Source organism: Hylobates moloch, unplaced genomic scaffold, assembly GCF_009828535.3.
Source record: "Hylobates moloch isolate HMO894 unplaced genomic scaffold, HMol_V3 SCAFFOLD_1, whole genome shotgun sequence".
In the NCBI taxonomy this organism is placed as follows: Eukaryota; Metazoa; Chordata; class Mammalia; order Primates; family Hylobatidae; genus Hylobates; species Hylobates moloch.
Genome location: NW_026652276.1, coordinates 139,421,881 through 139,431,679, shown reverse-complemented (window position 1 = coordinate 139,431,679; position 9,799 = coordinate 139,421,881). Strand labels below are relative to the sequence as shown.

At 38.6% G+C, this 9,799-nt stretch overlaps 1 pseudogene; it reads left to right on the top strand.

Annotated features, from left to right (window-relative positions):
* The first annotated feature begins 6,552 nt into the window (after nt 1-6,552).
* On the top strand, nt 6,553-7,202 carry LOC116810690 (general transcription factor 3C polypeptide 6-like; annotated as a pseudogene).
* Nucleotides 7,203-9,799: the final 2,597 nt, after the last annotated feature.

The window sequence follows — 9,799 nt, the reverse complement described above, 5'->3', positions numbered from 1 at the left end:
CTTGAGTATTACCCCACAAGCACAGGCAACCAACGCAAAAATGGACAAATGGGATCACATCAAGTTTTTTAAAATGTCTGCACAGCAAAGGAAACTATAAACAAAGTGAAGAGACAACCCACAGAATGGGGGAAAATATTTGCAAACTACCCATCGGACAAGGAATTAATAACCAGAGCTCAAACAACTCTAAAAAAAAAAGAGCTCAAACAACTCTATAAAAAATCTAATAATCTAATCAAAAAATGGGCAAAAGATTTGAATAGATGTTTTTCAAAAGAAGACATACAAGTGGCAAACAGGCATATGAAAATGTGCTCAACATCATTGGTCATCAGAGAAATGCAAATGAAAACTACAATGAGATATCATTTCACCCCAGTTAAAATGATTTTTATCCCAAAGACAGGCAATAACAAATTCTGGCAAGGATGTGGAGAAAAGGGAACTCTTGTACACTGTTGGTGGAAATGTAAATTAGTATAACCCCTATGGAGAACAGTTTGGAGGTTCCTCAAAGAACTAAAAGTTGAGCTACCATATGATCCAGCAATCCCACTGCTCATTATATACCCAAAAGAAAGGAAATCAGTATATTGAAGAGATATTCTGCACTCCCATGTTTATTGCAGCACTGTTCACAATAGCCAAGATTTGGAAGCAACGTAAGCACCCATGATGAATGGATAAAGAAAATGTGGTACTTATACACAATGGAGTACTATTAAGCCATAAAAAAGAATGAGATCCAGTTGTTTGCAACGACATGGATGGAAGTGGAAGTCATTATGTTAAGTAAAACAAGCCAGGCACAGAAAGACAAACATCACATGTTCTCATTAATTTGTGGGATCTAAAAATCAAATTAATTGAACTCATAGACATAGAGAGGAAGATTGCCAGAGTGTGGGAGGGGTAGGGTGGGTGGGGGGTGAGGGAGAGGTGAGGATGGTTAATGGGCACAAAAAAATAGTTAGAAAGAATAAGACCTGCTATTTGACAACACAACAAGGTGACAATACAATCACCTTGTTTATTTGTATATTTAAAAATATACAAATTTTTAAATATTTGATTGTATATTTAAAAATAAGTAAAAGAATATAATTGAATTATTTGTAACACATAAAATAAATGCTTGAGGGGATCACCCCATTCTCCATGATGTGATTATTGCATATTGCATGCCTGTATCAAAACATCTCATGTACCCCATAAATGTATATACCTATGTACCCATAAAAGTTAAAAATAAAAAAATTTAAATCAACTATAAAAATAAATTTAAAAATGAGCAAGAAAAAGCAGATAACAGTAAATATAGTAAGTAGATACAGTAGAATTAGCCATCAACTAAGTGAAGGTATACGAACAATAAAATATTGTAAGATAAATACATTCAAAATGGTTAAAGAGACAAACCAAAGAATAGAAACTATAACAAAAGAATGAAAACATAAGACAGAAGTTGAAAATGAGTATAATTTTTTAAAAAGCCAGTGAAATGAAATACCAAATGAACCGATTAAACAGAAGATGGGCCTTTACTGAAGAGGTAAATCTGAGAGAATGAACCAGAAAGCAAGACAGAGAGTATAACAGAGGGAGTAAGCCAGGAAGGCGTGAGATGTGAGAAAGAAAGAAAGAAACTCGGGATCAGGGAGGAAACAAAAGGACTCTTGAGAATGAGGGTAAAAGGAGATCCCAGGAGGGTAGCTGTGTATTAAGCATGGAGGGCAAACAGTCCAGACCAGTCGCTGTGTGACTAGAGACAGACACTGAGGATGCCCCCACCGTGTCTTCTGCTGCTGCATCATCTGATGACATGCTCCACCAGAACAAGCAAGCCCACCTAGCAACACTCAAAATCCAAGAAATAAAGAACCCATCTCAAGGAATTCCCAGGAGGAGGCTGTGCAGCAGGCCAGAGAGAGGTGTTCGGGGGTGATGCTTCCAAGAAAACCAAAATGCAGCATGTATATTATTGATGTGATTGAACTTGTAGGAAAAAAAAAAAAAAAAGGCAAAACAAAAACAAAAAAAAGAAAGAAAAAAAGCACCAAGAAGCCATTGTAAGGTGTTAAAGGAGTAGAAATAGGGACAAAGACAAGCAAACTGAAAGGAAAAAAAGACATCGTTAACTTCAGAAAAAGACAAAAAGAAAGTAAACATACGTCTACACACTACGGTGCTTAGCCTGAGCAATATTTGCATGGGCACAATAATATAAACACAGAATAGTCAATTATGCAAACGTTGTGTTATAATATTCTCTAGTGGGAGTATGGGAGAAGGGAGGCAGAAGTCATGGTGGTATGAGAAAACTAAATTCTTAATTATCATTATAGAATGTTTACAGAATGGCTCATACTGATAAATCAAAAGAAAGCATGACACACATGTAGTTCAGAAATACAGAGATGCGTAAATGCCAGAAATAAAAAGCTAAGATTGTTGGAAGTAATGGCAGAAGAGGACTGAGGGAAAGGATGAGGAGAAACCCCCATAATTTGCTCCAAGCCCTTCAATAACATTTAACTTTTAAACTTATGTGCATAAGTTACTTTAATTTAAAAAGATTTTTTTGAAAATAAATCAGTGCTATGTTGTCTGGAAAAGCAGAGACATGATGCTCCTGTTGCTTTCCTCCTTCTGCTATGATTCAGTGAGGCAGGTTATGTTTTAAGATTCCAGGAACTAATGGAGCAGCACATATTAAACATATTCTCTGGCTTGTGCCCCAGCTACAGTCTGGCGGTGACCTTACTTCTAAGGACTTTGTCTTGCAATTTGCTAATCCCTTTCTTGTACCATTGCTTTCAAGCTTAACTGAGCACACTTCCTCCTTTAGCTACAGGTAATGCAATTTTAGTGTGAAAGGATAAAGAGCATTCTCGAATCACATACAGAAAACTTCTGCTTGATTTAATTGTTGTGTTGCTGAAAACAGATTCATAGCAAGTTGTTGTATATTAAATATTCTACAGTAAATTTTAACGTTATGTTATTGGGAGTCGGGGAGGAACTGGCCCCAAACTGCAATAATGACAGTGTTCTGTAAGACTTTCTACCATTACTTCCAAAAAGCACTTAGAATGGATTGATGTGTAGAGTTTGTTCACATACTTTTCCCACACAGCCAATGAAAGACATTAGTCAAAGAGAAATGGACATTTACTGGTGCCTATTATGTGTCAGGTACTGTGCTAGGGACTTTAATAAATGCATTGTTTACTTTAAGTAGATGGTATCATACCCACTTTACAGATAAGGAAACGAGAGCCTAAAGATATTAAGTAATTTTCCCAAAGCCACACAGCTAGTAATTCAAACCAACCATCAAGTCTTTTCACAAAAAAACGTATGTAATTACAATTCCTAGAGTTAATTTGAGCTTTGTTTTGAGTGCGCTGTGAGTCCATAGGGCTTAATACTTAAGCAGCGACATATGACTTAGCGTTATTTTCAGTAAGAAACTTAGAAGACAATGATGTACTAGAATTTTAAAAATACTGCTGTTTCTTTTGATGTAATAGCCTTCATACTAACAAATGTTTATTAATGTGGTGATTAACTAAATGCCAGCATGAGATTTAAATATCCATATTAGAAGAACACCATATCGGGGCAGAGTAACACAAACCTAACCAACATAACTCCACCTCTTCTGGTCCTTTAACTGTAAACAAATTGCTTCAACTTTCACAGATACAACTGTAGGACTGGTAGTTCCTATCTCTTATGGTAGCTCTGGCCATTAGAAGTGGGAAGCCCATCGTAAAAATTCAAAACGTACTATTATAATAAAAGGTCTATCAGTGCAGCTAAAGCAGCTCCTCTCCCTAGGTAAGCACAATTACACCAAATGCATGAGCCTGACGCTAAGTGAGAGTGCACAGTATGAGATTCACCTGTGGTAGCACTGAGCAAAGGTGAGCTCCCAAAACTTTGCTGAGCCTCCCCTGACAGCATGTGACTTAGGAAAGCAGCCATGTTTTAAGGCCTGCCAACTATGTCCATCTGACATTGGCCTTGATACAGGTTAGGAAACCAAAAGATTCACTTCCTGCATCATGTTACCCTTCCATCAGATATCTACCTTCTACCTGTGCACCTGTGACGTAATGTGCTGACACATCGACAAACCACAAGAGAGAAAATAAGACCTGGCAAATGGAGCATAACCAAATCAGTGCTTTGAAAAGGGATATTAACAACAGCAGATAGCAGGTCACCTTCTAAAGGAACTAGGCTACCCCAGCTTTGACCTGGAACCAGGTGATCAGCTAGAGAACATTGCCTTGGAGGGTAACACGTGACTTCTACTCACATCAATGATTTTCTAACAAATAACAAAGTTGAATTATCTTTGTTTTCTAAGAGTGTGGACATGTTGTGAAGCCTTATTCCAGGATTTCATGCCCTCCAAATCGTTTATTCCCTAAGTACAATATTTAAGAAAATCTCAGCGGCCATTCTCTGATATTTCATTATTCTGCTCCATCTGTATCCTATTACCCAACTTTATCTCCTTCAAAGGCATTACAATATAATATTCTTCCAATGTAACAACAAAACAAAAATGTATCAGATACTTTGGTCTACATGCTATACTCATGTTTCAGAATTAAAGAAAATCAAGCCATTATTACAAGTAATGACAAATCAGAATTGTCCTCTTTGCCATTTTTATTACATTTCCAAGTCAGTAGTGTTATAATCAATGAAGCATTAATTTGTATGCATTCTATGGTAACTCATTCAACAATACTGAAAACCATTATTGCTGGGTGCCACGCCAGGTGCTAGAGATTCATTAGTGAGATGTCTTAGCACTCACGTGGAGAAACACACAGCACAGTGATTAGTTAGGTCCCGGGACTTGGAAGCCAGTGTTTCTGAGGTCAAACGCTGGTCCTTTAAGCTTCCCAGCTGTGTGGCCTTAGGAACGTAAAGTAAGTTCTTGATGTCTCAGTTTCCTCATCTATTATAATAACAGTGTCTGTTTCAGAGGGCTTTTAGGAACATTAAATGAGATAATATTTACATTATGTTTTATGTTTACAGTTTATCATGGAGGTGTACCTGATACATAGGAAACATCATGTAAATGATCATTAAAAATGAAACTCACTTTCTAGTGAGGGAGTATCATAATAAACAAATAAATGAGAAAATTATAGTCAATGGGACAAACACCAAGCAAACCATTTACACTATCATTAAAACACACTCATTTCTGTCAGTGGCAGGCTAGGTTATTCGGATGAATTCTCCTGCTGAGAACAACTGGGCGCAGAAACAACTCCAGTTTTGACAGTCCCTGGAGCAAAAAGGAGCAATTAAACCCAAGGTTAACCAAAAATAGATTAATAGGAGAGTCTCCTAAATCAGGGTATGGGCAAACCAGAAGTAAATCATACCCATATCCACCCACAGGACTGCACGGACAGTTAAGTTACTTTGGCACAAAAAAGATCTGGAGGTTGTAGGGGAGGGAAAAATGAATGGACTGATCCCTGGGAGGGTGTGACTATGGGCTAGCAGTGCCCCTGTGGATCAGTTGTTTTGTCCAAGAAACCTCAAGCCACGAACTCAGTGTTCATGTCTGGTGACTCCCCTAACCTCTTGAAAATCCTTTCTAGAGTAAGTCACCTTTGTCTTAGGCCTTAAATTTTCCAAAAGTAATTTTTAAAGTAGAATGAGTAACACACAATAATATCTAAGAATATCAAGAAACAAGACCCTACGAGTGGAAACTGGCAGAAAAAAAAAAAACAGACCAAAGAAACACCTTCAAAGACTTCAGATTTTTGAATTATCAGCCAAAGATTATAAAATAACTATGTTCAGTATGTCTAAAGTTTAAAAATACAAGTTTAAAAATGTCTTCAAGGAATAGAAAAGTAGTGTCCTAACGTATTTGAAATAAGACTAGACAGAACATTTAGAAAAGAAAAAGTTAAAATGTATAAATTAATGAAGGAATTTAACAGATGTTTAGATGCAACAGAAGACAGAATTAATGAACTGTTACATAGATCAGAAAGAATTCTCTAGAATGCATCAGAGAAGGCAAAAAATAAAAGAGTAGGTTAAGAAGCATGGTAGGGTAGACTGAGAAGGTGTAACAAATGTCTAATTGCAATTCCAGAAAAAGAAAAGAAAGAGGGCCAGGCTGGGTGGCTCACACCTGTAATCCCAGCACTCTGGGAGACCAAGGCCAGCAGATTGCTTGGTCCAAGGGGATCAAGAACAGCCTAGGCAACATGGCAAAACCCTGTCTCTACAAAAAGTACAAAAAATTAGCCAGGTTTGGCGCCTTGTGCCTGTAGTCCCAGCTACTCGGGAGGCTGAGGTGGGAAGATCGCCTGAGCCCAGGAGGTCGAGGCTGCAGTGAGCCGTGATCGCGCCACTGCACTCCAGCCTGGGTGAAAGAGTGAGACTCTGTCTCGAAAAAAAAAAAAAGAATAGAACGGGGTGGAGAGTATGTTTGAAGAGATAATAGTTGAAAACTTAAATAAGAAGCCTATAATCCAGAGCTGTGGGACCATGGCAGCAGCAGAGGAACAGAATCCAGAGGATAGAGAAGAGGAAGAAGGAGGAGGGAGAACAGCTGGTTCTCATGGAATTGTCAGGAATTGTTGATTCAGACTTTCTCTCGAAATGTGAAAATAAATGCAAAATTTTGAGAATTGACACCAAGAGGCCTTTCTTCAAGTGGACAGCTATGTCTTGGCTGGGGAGTCTGAAGACACTCTTGGGACCTGTGTTATATTTGAAGAAAATGTTGAACGTGTGGATAGAGAGGGCAAGGAGTACACAGTGCTAAAATACAAGTGCCATACAGGGAAGAAGTCAGCATAACAAGAACTCTTCTGACAGAGAAGGAAGGAGGAGAAAACAGGTGGGGTGGAATGGCTGCAAATCAAGGATAAGGATTTCTCCTCTAGACCCAACATGATTTGTAGCTTTCTACATAAAAATGAAGATGAAGAAGTGATAGCTTTGGCCTCAGATAAACCTTTGGAACTGGAAGGAAGATTCAAATGAAAGACATTTCAAACCTGAGTCGTGAACAGGAGAAGCCGCTGCACGTGAACATAGAGGATTGTGGTCCTCCTCGTGACATCCCTTCTGAGACAGAAGGTTCTGTGTTTATAGAAACTCAAGATGCTGCCTTAGAAATCACTCCTAGATGAAATGTTTCTCATAATAACGCATTATGAGCTTTCTAGTATTCTTATATAAAGGTAACCAGCTGTATAGCTTTCAGCTGTTCACTATTTTATTGTGTTTTGTTGGCTATACACACATATCCAGTCACATCACAGCTTATTTTACCAGAATCACTCAGGACCAGACATGAATTGAATTTTTAAAAATTCAGCTTAAATGACTTTAGGGACAGTTCTCTGATGAGTCCTTTAAATTCAAAGTTTTACTAAGGTAAGTACATCAGTTTTCTATTGTAGCTGTTACAAACGACCACAAACTCCGTGGCTGAAAACAGCAAAATGTATCATCATAGTTTTGTAGGTCAGAAATCTGACACTGGTCTTAACTGAGCTAAATTCAAGATGCTGGCAGGACTGCATTCCTTTATGGAGGCTGGGGGCAGAGTAGGGGGCCATAAATCCATTTCCTTGCTTATTCAGTTGTTGGCAGAATTCAATGCTGTCTGCCAGCAGAGGGCCATTTCTAGCTTCCAGAGGCTGCTCACATTCCTTGGCTCATGGTCTCCTTTTCTGCAGAGCTAGCAATGGTGGGTCATGTCCCCTTTCCTGTTACTTCCTCATCATACCTCTCTCTGACCTACCCTTTTGTCTTATATTCCACTTTTAAAGGTCCATTTGATTATGATTACATTGGGCCCACTTGAATAATTTCTGTATTTTAAGGTCTATAACCTTAATTCCATCTGCAAAGTCTCTTTTGCTGTGTAATTTAACATATACAAGCATAAAACTAGGGACTGGGGCATGGAAATCTTTTGGGAGACCATTTTTCAGTCTACGACAACATGTATTTTATCTAGAAACAGAAAAATAATTTTGAAGTGCTTAAAGATAAAAGTACAATTCTTAATATTCCAGCTGTCAATTCACTCTTTTTTCACTTGAGCAAGATTGCTGGAATTCAACTCTAACCATGATTTTATTAGGGCAGTAACATAAATCTGTGATAATTTGTATTTTTAAGTAAATTATTCACAAATATAGATACTTTGTTATAGGTTGAGCTGTATGAAATTGTCAATATTCGTATCTGACTACAAAAAACAGCAATTTTAACTAGTTTAGCCTAGGTGAAATTAATAGTTAAAACACACCTCACATTAATCACATCTCACAATTGATGGAGATGTAACTATTTTAATGGGTTAGAGAACTAATGTTCTGGAGGAGGAATTTTTTCTTCAAAAAGTCTTGTATTTAATTGGAAAACAACTTACTTTGATAAAAAGCATTGTCAAATCATAAGCACATATATCCTAGGTTTTATATGACTTTTTTAGTCTCAGCTTTGTATTAGTCCATTCTCACACTACGAATAAAGACATACCTGAGACTGGGTAATTTATAAACAAAAAGACGTGTAATGGACTCACAGTTCCACATGGCTGGGGAGGCCTCACAATCATGGTGGAAGGTGAAGGAGGAACAAAGGCATATCTTACATGGCAGCAGGCAAGAGACCATGTGCAGAGGAACTGCCGTTTATAAAACCATCAGATCTCATGAGGCTTATTCACAATCTCAAGAACAGCAAAGGAAAAACCCAGTCTATAATTCAATTACCTCCCACCAGGTCCCTCCCACAACACATGGGGATTATAGGAGCTAAAATTCAAGATGAGATTTGGGTGGGGACACAGCCAAACCATATCAGCATTTTTTTTTTTTTTTTTTGAGACATGGTCTTACTGTGTCACCTAGGCTGGAGTGCAGCGGTGCCGTCATAGCTCACTGAAGCCTGGGACTCTTGGATTCAAGCAATCCTCCTGCTTTGGCCTCTTGAGCAGCTGGGAACTACAGGTGCATGCCATCATGCCACCTAATTTTTTCTTTTTCTTTTTTTTTTTTTTTTTTGGTAGAGACAGGGTCTTACTATGTTGCCTGAGCTAGTCTTGAACTCCTGGCCTCAAGCAATCCTCCCACCTCAGCTTCCCAAAGCTCTGGGATTACAAGCTTGAGCCACTTTGCCCAGCCTAATATCAACATTTAATAAGAAGCTATTGTTCCCACCATACATATGTATAGGAGAGACTGCTAACTGCCTGACTCAATTATCTGTTCTCCCTGTTTCTCTTTGTAACAGAATCCCAGAACTTATTCAGACTAGCAATGTGCCCACTTTCCCCATTATGGGAAATCACACATTCATGTGACCATATGACTAAGTTGTGGCCATTGACATTGAATTAGAAGTGTTGGGCCAGGCCTGGTGGCTCACACCTGTAATCTCAACACTTTGAGAGGTCAAGATGAGCAGATCACTTGAGCTCAGAAGTTCAAGACCAGCCTAGGGAACATGGCGAAACCCTGTCTCTACAAAAAATACAAAAATTAGCCAGGCATAATGGGGCATGCCTGTAGTTCCAGCTACTCTGGAAGCTAAGGTAGGAAGATTGTTTGAGCCTGGGAGGTTGAGGCTGCAGTGAGCTGTGATCGCACCACTGCACTCCAGCCTGGGCAACAGAGTGAGACCCTGTCTCAAGAAAAAAATAAGAGGTGTTGAGTGATGCTTCCAGAAAGTTTCCTTAAAGGCGTAAGAGGAAGCAGGTAGGCTCATCTTC